The sequence below is a fragment of the Pollachius pollachius genome (assembly GCF_949987615.1).
Source record: "Pollachius pollachius genome assembly, chromosome: 3".
NCBI lineage: Eukaryota > Metazoa > Chordata > Actinopteri > Gadiformes > Gadidae > Pollachius > Pollachius pollachius.
The window spans coordinates 28,638,497-28,659,342 of NC_136936.1; the positions used below are offsets into that span (position 1 = coordinate 28,638,497).

At 41.7% G+C, this 20,846-nt stretch overlaps 1 protein-coding gene and 1 pseudogene across 4 annotated transcripts in view; one reads left to right on the forward strand and one right to left on the reverse strand.

The window, feature by feature from the left end:
* LOC307072968 (putative nuclease HARBI1) overlaps positions 1-1,675 on the forward strand; it is a 2,969-nt pseudogene extending 1,294 nt beyond the window's left edge. Inside the window, exon 1 of the transcript in view lies at positions 1-1,675. This exon is cut by the window's left edge and continues 1,294 nt beyond it. The product of the transcript in view is annotated as a putative nuclease HARBI1 (transcript).
* The window catches only part of LOC307072967 (bone morphogenetic protein receptor type-2-like), a 70,870-nt gene that overhangs the window by 13,353 nt on the left and 36,671 nt on the right, over positions 1-20,846 (reverse strand). The window lies entirely within an intron of this gene.

The window sequence follows — 20,846 nt, forward strand, 5'->3', positions numbered from 1 at the left end:
AAGACAGCCTCCTCTGCTGCTTTCAACACAAAGTATGGCATACAAGGAATTATTGGTGCCATTGATGGCTGCCACATAAAGTTACAAAGACCACACACCAGAGGGGGGGGACTACTTAAACAGAAAAAAACATTACTCTGTTCTGCAAGGGATCGTGGATGAGACTGGGAGGTTTCGTGACATATTTGTGGGTGCACCTGGCAAGTTGCATGATGCAAGAATTCTACGAAAATCCACTTTTTTTTAAAACTGGAACGGCAAGATGGGGAGGTTCATGTTGCTCGGGGATAGTGCCTATATTGGGCAAGCTCAACCTTTCATCATGACCCCGAAGAGGGACAATGGAGCCCTCACCATGCAGGACCAACTGAACAACTCTAAGATAAGCAGAGGCTGAGTAGTGGTAGAGCTGGCATTCGGTAGACTAAAGTGCAAATGGAGGAGAGTTAGAGATCTCCAGAACACCAGACTGGATTTAGTAGTCATGTTCATTGTGTCTGCGTGTATGCTCCATAATCTGTGCACAGGTCCTGCAGACATCTGTGAAGAGCATCCAGGTGGTTGTCCATGTCAAGAAGATGAAAACATCTGACATTGAGTAATAAACCATGTTCTTGCAATGGGCATATCTGTTTTGTGTAATTTCTGCTTAACATTTGTTCTGCTTTGTTTTTGAGATAAGTGTCATACATTTCATACTTCAAATCAAAAGGAAACATCACAAACAGTTTCAGAGTAAAAAAAACCTTTACTTGAATACAGTCATGTAAAATCATAATACATAAGCCCTGGAAATTAATAACTGATATTTTTTAACAGGCATGTCCAAAAAATTGTTGGCACTTTGGCACAAATGGTATAGTAGGCTATGACAATACATTTAATTGAAACATTTTTTTTTGGACACATAAGTTGTCCAAAAAGAAGTATAGGCACTGAACATACAGTGGGGCAAAAAAGTATTTAGTCAGCCACCAATTGTGCAAGTTCTCCCACTTAAAAAGACGAGAGAGGCCTGTAATTTTCATCATAGGTAAACCTCAGCTATGAGAGACAAAATGAAAAAAAAAATCCAGAAAATCACATTGTCTGATTTTTTAAGAATTTATTTGCAAATTATGGTGGAAAATAAGTATTTGGTCACCTACAAACCAGCAAGATTTCTGGCTGTCACAGACCTGTAACTTCTTCTTTAAGAGGCTCCTCTGTCCTCCACTCGTTACCTGTATTAATGGCACCTGTTTGAACTCCTTATCAGTATAAAAGACACCTGTCCACAACCTCAAACAGTCACACTCCAAACTCCACTATGGCCAAGACCAAAGAGCTGTCAAAGGACACCAGAAACACAATTGTAGACCTGCACCAGGCTGGGAAGTCTGAATCTGCAATAGGTAAGCAGCTTGGTGTGAATAAATCAACTGTGGGAGCAATTATTAGGAAATGGAATACATACAAGACCACTGATAATCTCCCTCGATCTGGGGCTCCACGCAAGATCTCACCCTGTGGGGTCAAAATGATCACAAGAACGGTGAACAAAAATCCCACAACCACACGGGGGGACCTAGTGAATGACCTCCAGAGAGCTGGGACCAAAGTAACAAAGGCTACCATCACTAACACACTGCGCCGCCAGGGACTCAAATCCTGCAGTGCCAGACGTGTCCCCCTGCTAAAGCCAGTGCATGTCCGGGCCCGTTTGAAGTTTGCTAGAGAGCATTTGGATGATCCAGAACAAGATTGGGAGAACGTCATATGGTCAGATGGAACCAAAATAGAACTTTTTGGTAAAAACTCAACTCGTCGTGTTTGGAGGAGAAAGAATGCTGAGTTGCATCCAAAGAACACCATACCTACAGTGAAGCATGGGGGTGGAAACATCATGCTTTGGGGCTGTTTTTTTGCCAAGGGACCAGGACGTCTGATCCATGTGACGGAAAGAATGAATGGGGCCGTGTATCGTGAGATTTTGAGTGAAAACCTTCCATCAGCAAGGGCACTGAAGATGAAACGTGGCTGGGTCTTTCAGCATGACAATGACCCCAAACACACCGCCCGGGCAACGAAGGAGTGGCTTCGTAAGAAGCATTTCAAGGTCCTGGAGTGGCCTAGCCAGTCTCCAGATCTCAACCCCATAGAAAATCTTTGGAGGGAGTTGAAAGTCTGTGCTGCCCAGCGAAGGCCCAAAAACATCACTGCTCTAGAGGAGATCTGCATGGAGGAATGGGCCAAAATACCAGCAGCAGTGTGTGAAAACCTTGCCAACAAAGGGCATGTAACAAAGTATTGAGATGGCCTTTTGTTATTGACCAAATACTTATTTTCCACCATAATTTGCAAATAAATTCTTTAAAAATCAGACAATGTGATTTTCTATATATTTTTTTTTCATTTTGTCTCTCATAGCTGAGGTATACCTATGATGAAAATAACAGTCCTCTCTTATCTATTTAAGTGGGAGAACTTGCACAATTGGTGGCTGACTAAATACTTTTTTGCCCCACTGTATGTCAAACAAGTGGTATAGTAGGCTATGGCTACTAAGTTTACATTTTCAAGAGAAATCACTACTATCTTGCTTCACTACCCTAACCCTACCCCTAACCCAACACTTTAAGACTTGTTAAGATATTCTCTCAGTAGAACCTCAAAGGATGTCTGAGCCTGATTCATTTGAATTAACAATTCCCTGTGCCTCCTTTCATTGGCTGACTCTGACGCTCAGAGTAATTCCACAACGTCAATTTGCTGTGACCTAAACCTCTGTCTAGGTGTGCTCATTGTTCTGGGTGGGCTCACTGTGCTAGGTGCTGTGCTCACTGTGCTAGGTGCTGTGCTCACTGTGCTAGGTGCTGTGCTCACTGTGCTAGGAGCTATGCTACCCTGTGGAGATGGGCTGGCTGCAAGTAACTGCCCACCCTCATGGACCAGATCAGGCCTGCGAATCTGGATGCCCTCTGAAGTTCCGATAACTGGGAACTCGACATCATGGTTTGCCCCCAAAAGAGCATCCATTTCACTGTAAAATTTGAAGCAAATTGTTCCCCTCCCTGTGCTCCTCTTATTATCCTTAATTTTTTTATACCCATCTACAATTGTGTTTCATTTTCTATTGAGCCGTGCAGGATCAAATATCTGACCAAAATGGTCAGACAGCTGAACGGCCATTTCCCCCCACATATGTTTCTTTGAGCCTTTCTCATGTTTTATCCTGCTATTAAGCTCTGCCCGAATCTGAGGGAGTTCACTCCCATTTGCCTCTAGGTGTCTCGTCATTTAATCAATAAGAAAGAGCGTATGCTCTCTAGTAAAGGTATCATTGCATTGCATCTGTGATGCACTTGAGCTGCTGGACTCTTCCTCCATACTCTCCTCTCCATGGTCCTCTGTACCTGTCTCTCTCTCAGTTTCTGTCAGGAATTGACGATGTGGTGACTTTGTCTTTGCTATTCTTATGATTCGATTGCTGAAAATAATCTAGATGTGCTCCATGACCTACCTGGAAGGGCAATTTGAACACTGACTGTACAGGCTTCATCAAGGAAGTAGGCATTCCGGTCACAATCCTGCTGGTATAGAGGTCCCATGAGGGGTTGGGATCATTCTTCATCTAGGAAGGCGTTCATCCCCTCATCTAAAAACACTGACAGATTTAATTTAGTTAATGGAAACGTAATTTAGTTTATGGAAACATTAAAATAACGTTGCATGACAATCTACAGGCTATGCATCAAAAGAGCAACAGCATGACAATGTAGGCTATGCATCAAAAGAGCAACATGTAATCCCTAATGTTTGAACACCCGCCTAATCACAACAAATGAGTAGGCTAGTCTGCTACCAAAATCGCAGTCTCCTTAGAGGAAATATTACAATATCAACAATAACACATTGATAAGTCGAACACATTGATTAACATATTGTCCAGCACTGGGTAACATTGGTTGACGATAGCGGTCTTCTACTAAAACATCTTCACCAACTGTTCTGGAGCCGTATATGTAAAAGCGCTGCATATCGCTATATAACGTAACTGGGTGTACTTTTACCGTTTATCTTTATGCCAACAGATAATAACATAATTTCACGCCATAATATGTAAAAACAAGTTGTGTTAAAATTGCAGTGTCTAAAACAACCCTACATGCAGAAAAGTAAAGTTTATAGCCTCTTTGTGGAAGTTTTACCTCTCACGAAGTGTGACTGCACGGGCGCCGCAATTATCCTCCGACTTAATCTTGGTGAAGTGGGGGTAGGTCGATCACCACCCAGTTCGATAGTAGGAGGTTCCACTTCGACGGTGGGATGTTCCACTTCGACAGGCATTTTGTGTGCACTTTTCTTAGTTGGAGGTAGGATAAGTCCCACGTCCCACTGGTTTGGATGGGCTCTGGAACGCACCATATGTCCGGGTTTGCGGTATATTCGTGGGTCTTCTCCGGCCAAATTTTGCCGGTCCAATCAGCGACCAGAGGGAGTGGCTGAAGCAGTAGAGCTCTGAAGAATAAGTCCCGCCTCCGAGGCTCTTGGTTCCATGTTTAAATGTCTATGGAAAATAACATAGGGGTTTTGAATGATCGTACGTGACAAAGTCTGTAGGGGGCGAAGAAGTAAAAGCTGCTCAGGTTTTGAACTACACACTTTTCCCATCTAGATTCTACTTGGGTTTTGGATTGTCGGGCCGTTAAAGTAGTTAACTATTATGAAGAAGCATTATGCTAACGCCGATCTGCGCCGACTTAGGACGTCACCACTCTCCCAGTCAAGGTTGCATAGCAACGGCATTGTTTCAGTTTGTCTTCACCGAAATGGCACCAGAGCCCACCGACGGAGGAGGCGGGCTCAATATCAATACTATATATATATATATATATATATATATATATATATATATATATATATCTATGAGCTAAAATCTACAATCAATCGAATATCTCAATAACGGCCAACAAACTCTTATCACGGTCTAACACAAAAGTCAGGTCGTGGAGAAAAGAGGCCGAACCTCTTAGGATTCATCGATTAAGATGTATAGACCAATGAAATCACGCGTGAAATGACAATCACGTTCGGTCGTGAGCAACTCCCGCCTCCCTAACAAGTATGACGTAGGAAGTCTGCGCAGATCAGAACTAGCTCCCGGTTAGCATTAATAGTAGTTAACTACTTTAACAACCCAACAATCCAAAACCCAAGTGGAATCTAAATGGAAAAAGTGGGTAGGTCAAAACCTGACCAGCTTTTACTTCTTCACCACCTACAGAGTTTGTCACGTACGATCATTCAAAACACCCATGTTATTTTACATAGACAATTAAACATGGAACCAGAGCCTCGGAGGCGGGACTTATTCTTCAGAGGTCTATGATGTTGAGGTTGTGCACTAGTTTGAGTTGTAGTCAAACGTTAGCGATTGGTTGTGGCAGATCCAGAGTGGCACTGGGCAGATCCAATAGTTTTAAACTTCAACAGACACCAGCCTTCAAGTGAGTTAACGTTTGTCAATAGAGAGAGGAGTGAGTACGAGAGTCTGACCAGGCTAGGTCTATATCTAAATATCCATCCAAGAAAGGTTGCTGTACCTGCACTTATCATGCACATAAAAACGTCCATCTTACACCTACGATGCCTCCCTAATAACCTCATCCACGTGAGACATGCTGCCTGCTGGGTGACCTTATGGCGCGTTTCCACCGGCGGGTGCGATTCGTTTTGGTATGAATAGGTGCGGAACGGTTCACGTTTCCACCACAAAAGTGGGCGGGGTCCAGACTTAGCCGTGATTAATCATACTTATCTCTCAGTCCTCCGTTGGGGTACCAAACGGTCTGAAAGGGTGCCAACAAGTTCGAGGTACACACACCCTCTTTTGATTGGTCGACAGAATCGTCACTTCCGTGCGACAGGGGGATAATAACAAACAAACAGGCTGTTTCCCAATGTGAAGGAAGCATGCTCAACAGCCACCTTTTTAAGGACGCTACGTCATAGAACGCCGACAAGCACTGTTCCAATGTTGAGAACGAATGTTTGCGTCCTTTGTTTTTGAGAATTCCAAGATTTTTCAAGGTTGCATCGCTGGATCCTCGACGAGCAAAAAATACCCACAATCCTCTGCTTTCACACGCTAGATATTAAAGGTCCCATGGCATGCTACTTTATGGATCCTTTAATATAGATATTAGTAGGCCCCAAACACAGTATTTGAAGACGTTCCCAAAATTCAGCCGTGGTGCAGAATTACAGCCACTTACGAGCCAGTCGCACACAGCTTTCCCCAAATGCGGCGTTTCGGTGTCTGTAGCTTTGAGGCAAATGAGGAGGAGAGAGGCGGGTCAAGGAGGAGGGTGGGGGTGTGGCCCTGAGCAGCTCGCAGCCACGGTACCATGCACTCTTGTCTACAGCGTTCAGCTCTTTGGCACCACCGCCTCCTGCAGCGCCGAGGCGTTGGTTCCTCGGTAGCTTCTTCCAGCTTCTTCCTGGTTCTTCCACTTCCACATCAATCTGAAGTAGACTGAACCGTGCGCTGCCTGCTTCCGGCTGCCCGCTGCCGGGCGGTGGTGCTTCGCGGCGGTGGTGCCTCGCGGCAACCGGCGGCAGGCAGCATGTCACAGTTCATGTACTTCAGTGAGTCAAAGCCAAAGTTCCTTTCCCCCAATTCCTTCTCAACCATGGCTGAGATAACCCCAACTACAGTCTTGTTGTGGAAATACAAGAGATGTTAAAGAACCAACGTGTTATGCGCCATAACACTAACAGCAAACACTTGCGTTACAGTGTGTGTAATTACATACACACGCACATGTGGCGCTCGCACGGTCGTGTCTCATTGGCGGCCCAAATTCTCTGGGTGGGCAAGGCAGAGAAAGGGGAGGAACTTCGATCCTTTATGACGACATATGGGACCACATTCCAAATCAGTGCGTTTGAGCCTCCGTTTTTTCAAAGGCGAGCAGAACACCTAGTGCTCGTTTAACACTGAACGCAAGTTTTACTCACTGGTGGACCATAGGCAGGCTAGGGGAACTCATATTTATGTTAGAAAACCTCATAAAGTGAGATTTTCATGCCATGGGACCTTTATAAATGGCAGAGGGAAAGCACTACACGTTCAAATTTAAGTGAAGTTATATTAGTTTTCAGAAATATTTTGTGCTGTATTGCTTTTTATAGATTCATCAAGTTAATGCAAATAATCAAGCTTAAAGACCTGTGCCACTTTTCAAACGTTCTTGCAACTTAATGATACGTTGCAATATTTTGCATGGACATAGCTGGTGTTAAGCACCACTGTTACCAACAACAATGTCAATTTACTCGCTCACAAGATTACATTATTTATGTATACCTATTTATGTTTGTGTTTAATCTTTTTTTTTAGGGTCAGCCCAGCAAACTGAGACTTTTGTGCGCCTGAGGGTGGCGCACAAACATTTGTTTACCGGTGGAAGGGACTGTAGCTGTTTTCTTTTCTTGGAGGGGCACAGGGTGATTTCCCATCCAGGGGTCTTCAGCCTGCGGAGCTCTTCGAGCGACAGGCTGATTTCCCATCCAGGGAGGACTTTGGCTCATGGAGCCCTTGGAGCTACACGGGTTGATTTCCCATGCAGGGGTCTTCATCCTGCGTGCATCTTGGAGGGACGCAGGATGGTTTCCCATCTGGGGACTTCTCCTTGTGGAAATCTTGGAGAGACACAGGGAGGACTCCCAACTAGGCTTCGGATGATTGTATGATAGGCCTCGGATCATTGTTTGTCTGTTTTATGGATTGTTGTTAGTTGGATTAGTGGATTAGTGGATTATTGTGTATCATTGTTCTATGTCACTGTACCGTTATTACCCAAATATATGACCATAATTGTTATAAGTTGGGATGACTCTTTATTCTACCTAGTTTGGTCAGGTTATGATTGACTTGGCTCAAAATTCCCACCACATACTCACTAACAGTGTTTTTTATTCCGGGTTAGGAACATTATGTTGGGGGCCATTGAAGAACAATACCCTTGTTACATCGGTTCTGTTTGGAATGATGAAAATAAAATGCATAGCCCAGGTATAGTTTAATATAGTATAGCAGAATAAGTAGTAATCTATAGGGTCTGCACACCTTCGGAAGTTCTCTAGTATAGTATGGTACAGTATAGTTTAGTATAGTACATTATAGTATAGTACAGCATAATACAGTATGGCATAGTATAGTACAGTACAGTATAGTATAGCAAAGTATTAGTTAGTGTAGGGTAGAGGTCCGGACACCTCCTGATGTCTCTAGTATAATGTAGAATGTTGGTAGGGCTGGGCGATATGACCAAAATATCATATCCCGATATAGGTAATTCATATCCCGATAACGATATATATCACGATATAGCACATTTTCTGTAAATTCAATGAAAAATAAATAGTTTATATAAAATTACCACATGGAAAGGCCTATTTCGTATTACATTTTGAATTATATACTCTACAAATAAAGATAACTTACTCATGATTATTTTTCTCCTTTTATTTAGAACCTTTGTGCAAATTATGCATGCAACAAAATATAAAAAGGTAAATAGAAAACACTTTTTTGGTTGGTTTTCAAAAATATTAAAACCAACCATACCAATAGTCTTTAACAGTAGAACTTTGTATTGTAGCGGCAAACAAAAATGAATACAGGCCTAACATAAATATTGGTATATAAAATACGAAATGTAAACATGGAACACTTTCAAGTTTAAACTATAGCAGCAAAATAAGGCTCACAATATAAATATATAGAATATAACAAGTAAACAAAACACTCCTTCAAGTTTAAATTAGCAGCATTCTATGAAAACAACCAAAGTGCAACAATGCTTCAAAATGCCAAATCTCAGGGAGTTAGTTTTACAGGTTGAGAGCCAGGAATACAAGCTGATCAACTCTTTCTGGTTTAAGTGATGACCTCTGACATGTCACAATCTTCCCACTTGTACTGAACCCCCGCTCTGATGGGGCACTTGTGGCAGGGATGCACAAGTATTTATTTGCTAGCTTGGCCACTAGTGGGAAATGTGCCTCATGCTGCCTCCACCATTCCAGTGGGTTTGTCTCTGGACCAGCCTCCAGTTGGAGATAGAGGTTGAGCTCCTTTTCAATGGACTCTCTGCTTGACTGAGGGGCCGTTCGGCTTTGCTTTGCTGCTTTTTTAAAGTAGCTGCTCAAACTCTTCTTTTGCCTCTTAGCAGGAACCTCTGGCTCATCTCTAGCAGCTGCAGCTGATGGAAGGGAGGCTGCCTCTTCAGCCACCAGGCTCTCCAGTTCTGCAGCAGCTTTTGCCTTCATGTAGTCCACCCTCTCTTCTTTAATGTATGTGGTTTTGAACCAAGGGTCAACAAGAGAAGCCATGTCAAGCAGCTCCTTGGTGGTCTGGTCATCATACTTCTCAGTATGTAAGTATTTTAGAATGCCCTCTTTGATGGTCGTGGTGAGATGAGTGTTGTCATCCTGAGGCTTGAGTATCTGGTTATTAAAAAGATGGAGGACCGGTTTCAAGTAGGAAACACTTGTGTACAGCTCCCCCGACAAGGCATCCGTAAACTCCATGAGAGGACTCAGTGCCTTGTTCATGGACTCCAGAACATCCAAGTCCTGCCAAGTTAGGACCAGATGTCGCGTTTTCTTGTCGGCACGGAGGACCTGTGAGAGAGCTTTCTCCTGCTCTATGACCCTTTCAATCATTTGTTGCAGAGAGCCCCACCTGGTAGGGGTGTCTGTAATCAACTGATGAGCAGGCAAGCCCAGTTCTGCTTGAGCCTTGGCCAGTTCACGTATTCTCTTCCATGAATTAGAGAAGGCACTCACCACCTTCTTGCAGACGCCAACTGCTCGTTCCACTTGGGGTAGTTTCACACTTCGCTCTGTGTAAATTTAGGAGAAGAGAAATATATCGATTTATACATTACACTTTACAGGACAGGTAACACATATTATATTTTCTATCAATTTTAATTATTATATTTTATTGTTACTGTATTTTATAGAGGTGCGCACTAGGGGGTGGGAAAAATCATGACTTGATTGTTTACAAAGTCAGGGGGAGTATTCTGGATTTTAAGCTTTTAAACAGGTTTTTAAATGCTCAGAAACTCAATTGCAGACATTTTACCATGTATGGCTGTTACTATAAAAATTCTTATTCTTGCTGAAATATATTTTTACATTGTTTTAGACACTCACCAATGGCTAGATGAAGACGGTGACCAAAACATTGTAAGCGTGTCCAGTCATTCAGCCGAAGTGCAAGGATGTTGTTTGTGGCGTTATCCGTGGTGACACAGACTAGGTGATCCTCACGCAGTCCCCACGACTCAAGAGCTTCCCTGAGACCTCTGGCTATAATTCCATGTGGTCATCTGGGAAATAGCTTGTCTGTAAACACCGACTGCAGAGCGTCCAGTCTCGAACAAAGTGTATCGTCAGGCTCATATAGGGATGTGTCGTTCGGCTCGACCACATCTGTTGTTATAGCGTAGTACAATACCTTGTGGATTTCCTCCTCTACTTTGGCCCGACACTCTTGATATAAATGAGGCAACTGGACTCGAGTGAAGTATTTTCAGCTTGGCATTGTGTACCTTGGGTCGAGTGTTCGCACCAACTGACGAAACCCCTGTTTCTCGACCGTGTAAATTGGGGCCATGTCTTTGCAGATGTAAATTGCAATGGCAGCCGTTATCTCCTTCCATCGTCGGGAATCTTTGTCATATGGTGGGCAAAAGCTTCTTGCACGGTCTGGGGTTTGTTTTGAGCACTCGACGACTGTATTTTTTTGGATTTCATCCATAGACTCTCCGTACTGTTTGTCGTGATTCTTTCGCAGGTGGTAAAATAGGTTGGTGGTGTTTGAGTCTGGTGAGGGGACCGGTTTGCGGCATACTTTACAAAGTACGTTTTTCTGGTGCGTGTCCGACTTTTCAAACCCAAACCACGTCCATGCGATAGAAGTAGCCCCTCTTTTAGGTACAAGCTCACTTTGTCTTGGCTGGTCGTCGGAGTCCTTGTCCTGTTCAGAATTGTCACGTTTACTCTCCTCCATGTTTGTTTGTGTTGCCTTCATGTGCCGTGTGGAAGAATGTAAAGCGTCGTCCAAATGACGAAAAATATTACCGTAAAGAGTGTGATTTGCGGCAAGACAATATAAACGATAGAGCATCATATGAAACGATAGACGTTTTTATATCGTCACACGATATATATATCGTCATATCGCCCAGCCCTAAATGTTGGTGTATTTTAGTTTCTCTCTGTGTTCACATTTCTTAGTCTAGAAACAGGCCAGTGCCTCTAATACTGATACAAGGTGTTATTTCCAACATTTCACCATTTGTTATGTCTCAACAAGGATGAACCAACCTGGTCGTCTGGGACATAGCCAGGGCCATATACATTATCAAGGGTGAGAGTGCTTCTGTTGTCTTGTTATTCACGTTTTCTTTATTATAATACTTGCCCCAACCATTTGGTTCGGTGAGAAGAGGGATCGACAGCAAAGTAACACGTCGGGAGCCTGATCCTCACCACCTACACTAAGACTATTCCACATAAGTCTGTACCTGTGCTGAATTACATCCTCGAATAAACCATCTATTCGACCCTCTGATCCAACCTGTCAAGTTGCTTTAATTTTCACTTCAAGAATTACTACTAAGACGAAGAAATACACAACACAGAGTCTATACGAACAGTTTAGAAATAAGCTGAAATCTAACAGTATAGTATAGTACAATATAGTATAGTACAGTACAGTATATAGCAGACATGGGGGACTCGAGTCACATGACTTGACTCGAGTCAGACTCGTGTCGCAAATTTGAGGACTTGAGACTTGCTTGACTAACACTGATAAAAGACTCGACTTGACTTGGACTTGGTCTTCATGACTTGAGACTTGACTTAGACTTGAGACAGATGACTCAAAATGACTTTTTTAAAGTTAGATTAAGTTAGAAATGATGTTGTATTTATATATATATATTTATTATTTTATTTTGAAACATGATCGGGTGATTTTACAGTGCATCTCGGGTGATGGCGCTCTGCACTGACAAACTGCTGCTGCATGAGCAGGTCATTACAGGAGCAGCAGTCATGGAGGCGGCAAGACCAAAAATAATTCAATTTGGGTTCAAGGATTACACTGTCGATGACGTAAGAAAAAGAGGACAGCGGTATGCAAGGTCTGCAGCTCAAAAATCAGTGACACGATCACCACAACATCCAACTTCATCCGTCACTACAAAACCCTGCGTCAGCTAGCTAAATGACTGCGTCATTTAGCTAGCTGTAACGGCTGTTAGAAAGCTAAGTTTGCTAACACTAACATAGCTTAAACTTAACTTGGCTAGAACGCTACCTAATGTATATGTCTTCTCAATAAAATGTGAAGTAAAAGTATCTTTAGCTAACTCATGGCTGGTCAAATGGTTCAGACGTTAACTAGAAAGGTAACGTTTGCTAACATGAATTCCAACACAGTAGTTTATTAAGCTAACATTACGTTGAAGATATGCATAAGATCAGTGGCGCAAAAAGTGGTTATGCACTATATGCGACACATAGGGGCTAGAAGCAAACAAACAATTTGAACCAGTGAATGCTGAGAGAGCAGAGTCTTTTACTGCTCCCGATACCCTTTGATGCTTTTGAGCATTAAATGCCAATTTTTGATATTTCTATCAATTTTCATCTATTTTTGCATGCATGTTAGAGCTTGGAGCAAACACATACTACCCGATAGACTACCAGACAACTTCAACAAACCAAGAAGAGGACTGAACCAAGGACGTTATAATGCTGGCTACCAGACACCAAACAGCACCAACACCACAGTAGAGCCTACGGACGTCGTCGTTGTGACCGGGCGTGGAGCACAGCAGACCGGATCCCCTCTGCTCGGAGCTAGCCTCAGGCACCGTAACCAAACCGAACAGCCACCATCCACAAGGCCCAGGCTCCAGCAGCAGCTAGCAGCCACCATCTATCTGGCTCCAGCTAGCAGCCACGACACACAAGGCCCAGGCCCCAGCAGCAGCTAGCAGCCACCATCTATCTGGCTCCAGCTAGCAGCCACCATCCACAAGGCCCAGGCCCCAGCAGCAGCTAGCAGCCACCATCTATCTGGCTCCAGCTAGCAGCCACCATCCACAAGGCCCAAGCTCCATCAGCAGCTAGCAGCCACCATCCACAAGGCCCAGGCTCGAGCAGCATCCACCAGGCCCAGGCTTCAGTCGCAGTGACCTGCTAAGGAGATGGTGGCAGCCAGCAGCACAGAGGTGTCAGATGCTCTCCTTGCGCTTTTAATTTTTGGTGTTATTTTAAACTTTGTAGATTCGGGACCACTTTTAAACAGAAAGCTACTCTCCCATGAAGTGCACCATGAAACAACAGTTGTAAAGCATTTTGGATACGGAAAGCATATTCTACTGCAAGCGTTTGTAAACACCACCACCGTTCGGGATCAACGCAAGCAAAGTTATGCAGTCCGGGGCAAACGCCAAAGTGACAGTCTCATCATCATTACACTATACTTGTTGCTATCTGGTGATGTGCACCCATGCCCAGGCCCAACTTCCCAAGGTGCCAGCAGCGAGGACATGAAGAAAAAGCATCACAAAATGAACTTTTAAAAAACTGTCACTCACTCTAGAATGATCTGGGATTCACAGCATAAACCCAGCGGTATCTTTGGAGGGCATATTAACATCCGTAGTCTCACACCGAAGGCTGAACAAATGCAGCATCTTCTTAGTAATTCCAATTTGGATTTTTTAGGCCTGTCTGAATCATGGTTGCATAACAACTCTCCTTCTTCTGCATTGCATGTCCCAGGCTATAATATCTTTAGACGAGACAGATCTAAGGGAAGAGGGGGTGGGGTCATGATTTATATCAAAGACCACATCAACTGTCATCAAATATGCTGGCCTTTTGACCATGATTTGGAGTGTATTGGACTGAATATAGTGCTTTCATCTGAAATGTCTTGTGCTCATTGTTGTGTATCGTCCACCTTCCTCTAATAATGATTTTCATATCACATTTAAAAAGCTACTTAAAGCATGTGATTTTAAAACCGAGGTAATACTACTTGGCGATCTAATAGGAAACCCCTTAAGCAGATTACAGATAGCCTGGATTTTACACAATTGTTGGAAGGTCCAACTAGAATAACTGCATCTTCCCAGACACAAATAGACTTAATATTTAGTAACAAGCCTGAAAGAGTTGTTTAATTTTATTACTGGACTGTCCGACCATAATCTGACATTAATGTCCAGAAAACTAACAAAGAAACGTTTTCATCATTCTATTAAACCTATAGAGCAACTCAGGATTCCAAAAAATGAAATGGCTAATTTTCAAAGAGCAGTGCAGCAGACTGATTGGAAACATTTACTTACTGGAAGCAATACAGAAGCAGATAGCAAAATTTTATCTGCCAAGTTACATAGTCTAGTTAAGGAGTTTACTAAAAAGGTCAAAGGAAAGAAAGAAATCAATGCACTTCCCTGGCTCAATACCGAAATATTCAACCTGATGAAGGAAAGAGACTCTGCATTGAAAAGATCATTGAAGACCAAATTAAATATTGACAGACATAGGTTCACTTCACTACGTAATAAAGTAATCAAAGTCATCAGAAAGGCCAAAGCAAACTTTTTTATAACAATTATCAATGAGGCAAAGGGTAACACAAAGCTGATCTGGGAACAGATTAAGAATGTAATGGGAATTAGGCCTAGGAAGCAGTTAGAGCTGAATCTGAATGGTAAATTAATGCAAGATCCAGCACAACTAGCTGTAGCTTTTAATGAATATTTTATAAATTCTGTGGCTGAAATTGCACAGAATTTTCCTTCAACAACTGCAAAAATTCTACAAGTAGATGACAGCAAGCCTTCTTTCAGCATTCAACCTATTTCTGAACTTAAAACTCAAGCAATAATCAATTCTCTTAAGATCTCAACAGCAAAGGATATTTATGGTATGGATTCTATATTCCCAACAACCTGGATATTCCCAACAACCTGCAAGACAGCAATTGTTACTCCTATATTCAAGTCAGACGACCCTCAGAACATATGTAACTACCGCCCAATCAGTATTTTACCTATAATTTTCAAGGTTGCTGAGAAATGTGTATCAGAGCAGCTTGTTTCTTTTTTAAATAATCGTCCATTTACTCTTCATCCCATGCAGTTTGGCTTCAGGGCCCACCACTCTGCGGAAACAGCTAACTGTTTCTTCTTAGAGGAGGTCTGAGCAATGGTCGACAAGGGAGGTGTTGTTGGGGCTGTGTTTTTAGACCTTCGTAAAGCTTTCGACACAGTCAACCATCAGGTCCTTATTGCCAAACTGTCTGCTTTTAACTTCTCACCTTTAACACTCAAATGGATTGAGTCATATTTAACTGGTAGAAGTCAATATGTTTTTGTGAACAATCAACGTTCACCAGCTCTTAACTTATGCACTGGGGTACCACAAGGATCGATACTTGGCCCGCTTTTGTTTAGTCTGTATATTAATGATCTGCCGTTGGTTTGCCCTGATATCAAAATACAAATGTATGCAGACGTCACTGTAGTATATGTGCATGCCAAAACAAAAGATCTGGCTGCTGCTAAACTCACCACAGCTATGGACCAGATCACTAATTGGCTAAACCATTCCTGCCTCCAACTTAATGTTAATAAAACCGTAGGAATGTTTTTTACCAAAAGACAATGTAACATCATGTCGAACATAACAATATCAGGTCAAAACATAAGTATTGTGCCACAGTTTAAGTATCTGGGCATTATCATTGATTCTGCTCTTTCTTTTAAAGCACACATTAAGAAAGTCTGCAACAGGGTCAAGTTTAGCCTAGCCAATTTTAAATATATTAGAAATTCCCTAACTTTTAATGTTGCCAAACTTTACATGGATGCCATGATGTCACATCTTACATAATGTATGACAAGCTGGGGGCAAACTAACAGTTTGTCATTGAAGCCATTAGCAACTCTTTATAAGAGAACACTCTGTTGGAACAGAAGCCTAACAGTTCACATCATTGTAATATATTAAATAACCGTAAACTGCTGAGCTGGGAAGATGTAATCAAATATAAAAACATCTGCCTGGTTTTCAAAATTCTGCATAACACCGCTCCTCCTCCTTTAAAGTCATTCATAATCCAACGTAACAGCAGCAATCAGATCACCAGAAGCGCCACCGGTTGGTCAACCGCCAAGCGGGTGACCTTCTAATCCCATTTAGAAAAAGCACATTTGGACAACAATCATTTTCTGTTAGAGCAATACAAAATTGGAATTCACTGCCTACCACTATCAATGATATACATACATATTCCACCTTTACAGCACACCTTAAAACATGGCTGTCCGACAACTATAATTGCACACATTAATTTCTGTCAGACGTGATGTGTGCGTTTGATGTAACATAGTCTTAGTCATTGTTGCTGCCGCTCCATCTCTGCTACCTGCCTGCATGTTCTGCCCTATGTGCTTTCAATGTGATCTTTGTGGCCTATTTTCCCTTGTCTCCTGTGTGTTTGTGTTGTTGTTGCATGAACTGCCTTGATATCTTTGCCATCATCTGTGCTTGCCTGTTTGTTCTTGCTCCAACTGTGTGCAATATGTTTGTTTGTCTTTTTCCCCTTTTTGCTCAGGCCTGCTGTAATTATAAATGTAATGTATATATATATATATATATTTTTTTACTGTTATGTATTGTAGGTTGCCTACTGACACCTGGCTGGGGACTACAGCTGGAAATTAGCCAAATAGGCTAAAGCTGCTCCTTCTCAAAGGGGACTGTCCACAAAACTACAAACAAATAAACTAAACTAAACTAAAGCAGTGGGGGGGAAATTATTTGGAGAAGGTATTTTTCTGTATTTAACAGTGTTTGTGTAAATGATGCACGCTAACAGCCGCGACTCGCGGATTGTCATTGCAGATTAACATCACCTCAAGTTTTTGAGAGAGAGAGAGTGTGTGAGCAAGGGCTTGAGATAAACTATTGGTGAATAGAGAGTGTATTTCTATGTGTTTGATTGATGGTTGTGTAGCAATGATAATGCAAATCCTGTTTGCCACAATCTTTATAGTTTATTGTAAGGGAATTTGGTGTGATAGATTTGAGGCTCTTTTTTATTTTCTGTCTTATTCACTTGAAAAAAAGTTGTATCAACAAGCTGTTTTTTGCCATTTAACCGTTTTCTAAGCTGTTTTTTAACGTTTTTCTTGGTAAATACCTACACACTTTCTATGGGCAAGATGTTCTGATGATCAAATTCATAGTCAAGTTTTTTCCCGAATGTTTCTGAAAGCCATGAAATGTAGGCCTTGTTAAGAGTCACTTAATAGCATACATATACACAATAATGATCATCAGCTTTGTAAATGTTTAATTTTGAATATGTATTATAAGCTATTAATACATCATTACCTTACACTGTAAAGAAAGAAAGGAGTGAAGAATATTGATTTTGTTAATATTATAAATGTATCCTAAAGTCAATATTTTCTAGGAAAACTTAACTCTGATTTTAATTTGACTTGTCATAAGCCCTATAAAAGTTGCCTCTCAGATTTAGTTTTCATGTATGAACATTTCAGTGCATTTTAAAACAGCCAATTCACTGAAATTTAACAGACTGATTGAGACCTAGCTATATGGTCTGCAGTTCCAAGATTACAATTAATCTTATTTGATTCTTGCATTCATAGAACTAAACTATATTTCTAATGATTTACTATGCAATGAAGATCATAATGTGGGCTAAATATATTCCTCTCTTTTCTTTTTACTGTCTACAGATATGAAGAGAACATCCATACCAAAGCAACTTTGGATCTTAAACAGCCTTCAATCTCCCAATTCATCGAATCGAGGAGCGTGCAACTATACAACTGCAACCATCCCCAGCAGAAAGCCATTACACACTCAATACTGTCGGACCTAATTATAAATTGCAACATGCCATTGTCCATCGTTGAACATCAAAGCTTTCATCAGTTTTTGTCAATAGTGGACAATAAGTACTCTCCAGTCAGTCAAAGAACAATTACTTCAAAGATTGACAGTCTGGTGGAAGATAGACAAATCAAGCTAAAAAATGAACTAGCAATGGCAGATAATGTGTCAGTGACTGTAGACACATGGTCAGACCGCAGGATGAGAGGCTTTCTTGGAGTCACAGGACATTGGATCAACATCAAAGATGACAGTCTTCAGTTGAAATCTCAGTTGCTTGCATGCAACCGCTTCAGAGGTTCCCATACAGGGGATAGAATTTGTGAAGAGTTTGAGGAAATATGCGAAGAATATGAAATCAAGAAAAAGGTCGACCACATCATCTGTGACAATGCTGCAAACATGAAAAAGGCGTTCTCTACATGTTTTCCTGGACAGGAAGATGAAGATGATGACCTTGATGATTTCAACATTTGGAACAACCTGACTGTGGAAGAGCAGGAGAAGGTTGAAAATGTCATGAGTGCAAATTCCCAGACAAGACTTCAATGTTTTGCACACACCCTTCAATTGACTATAGGTGATGGCCTAAAAGACACTAAAATAATCAGTGCAGCTCTCTCCAAAGCTTCAAGGTTGAGCTCTTTGCTCCACACAAGCACCACTTTCAAAGACAAATTTGAGATGGAGTTTGGACACCGTGGAATCCCTGCCTCTGTTACCACACGCTGGAATTCCACACTGAGGCAACTGAAATCAGTGCTTAACTGTGACCAACTGAAACTGTCTACAGCTCTTGAAGATGCGGGACACAAAGAGACAGCTAGAGAGTGGAGTCAGATAAGGGAACTGGTGGATGTTCTTATACCCTTTGGAGAAGGCACGGATCTCACACAAGGAGAAAAGATTGTCACTATAAGTGCTGTGGTACCCTGCATCCTTTCTCTAAATCACCACTTGGGAAATCAAAAAGAGAGAGTGCACTACTTGGGTCGCTTGATCCGTAGCCTGCAAGGATCACTCCAAAGAAGATTCAGAGGGATCTTTGTACATGTGAGGATGGCAGATGACCAGAGTAATGGAGCAACCTTGCCCTTCTCTGACCCTCTATACCTAAAAGCTGCTCTGCTGGATCCTTCATTCGGCACCATGTGGTTGGCCCATGATGTTTTGGCCTCTGAAAACGTCAAGGAGGATGTGTCTGTGATGATAAAAGGTATGTTATTTTTTCCGTAGTAATCCAATTTTAATGTCAGACCTAAGAAGAAATAGGCTGTAAAATAAATGTTCGGTATGTTGATATATACACACTGAGCACTTCAGTTTTTGTTAACTTTGTCAGAAAGGTGATAATTCTACTTTATAGTTATTATTGAGGTTATAGTGGGTGATAGTGATGTACTGGAGAGTGTTATATTGAAAAGTGTTCCTAATATTTTCCCTCCCACATTTATGTTAATGAAATGGACAAAATAGAAATTTTGATAGAAATATTTTGGGACTATTGTTTTTGCTTGTTTATCAGACTTGATTCTCAGAGATGCTGGCACGACCACGACCACGACCAGTCCAACCACCGATGAGCAGGACCAAATTACACTGTCAGAGCCAGAGCGTCAGACTGAGCTGTTCTCAGCATACCACAAAAAACTTAAGATGGATTCAAGTTCCAGTCCCCAAATTCAGTTGAACCACTACTTGGACATTTGTGATGGACAGAGCAGCCTTCAGTTTGGGGCCATGAACAGGCGCACCCTCCCCTCTTTGTTCAAGGTGGCGGTAAGAGTTATGGCAGTCCCTGCATCAAGTGCACCTGTTGAACGTGTGTTCAGCCATGGTGGGGTGATAATGCGACCCCATCGTTCACAACTCAGTGACAAAGTACTGTCAAATTAAATTTTTTGCAAATGCAATGCATTGTAAGTCGATGTATGTTACGAGTCAGCAAGATCGCTACCAGCTTTCAGGCTTGTGTATTAATATTTCCCCTTCCTACAGTATGTGTATGTGATATTACTTTTGAAACATTAATTTTTTTCACGTCTGATGCCATGTGTTGCAAATAATATTCTACAACATGTAGGGAGATTGACTGATTGACTTGAACTGTTCTCGTATACAGCCACCTAGAGGTTCTATTTGATTCTGTTCATAGGTTGGAGGTAATGATCATGAAAACATTCTCAAACTATTCACATAATGGTTTTGGAATGTTTTGCAATAGTTTGAGTTATTGTTAATGTTAAGACATTGTTAATGTTGAAATAAAACTCAACTTATGAACCACTCTCTTTACAAAATGTTTAAATGTGGAAACTGGGTTAGATCATCAGATTTTTGTATGACTTGACTTGTGACTTGCTTGACCTGAGCAATGACTTGACTTGTGACTTGCTTGATTCTCACCACAGTGACTTGGGACTTGCTTGAGACTTGAAGGTTATGACTTGAGACTTGCTTGTGTCTTGCACATGATTGACTTACCCCCACCTTTGGTATATAGTATAGAATAGTACATTATAGTATAGTACAGCACAGAGATGGGACAAAGTCACTGTTTGGCAAGTCCCAAGTCTTAGCAGTCAAGTCCGAGTCGAGTGCCAAGTCAAGACAGGGAAAGGCAAGTCAAATCCAAGTCAAAGTCACACCAAAGCCAAGTCGAGTCCAAGTCCAAGTCCCAAACTTTTTCAAGTCTTGAACAAGTCATCATGTTTTTTTTAACTTAATAATGTCATTAGTAGGCTATTGATCATAATTTCAACATATCACTCTAATGTGCAGACATTTCTTATCAACACAGTTACAATATGTTCATTGTTTCTGTC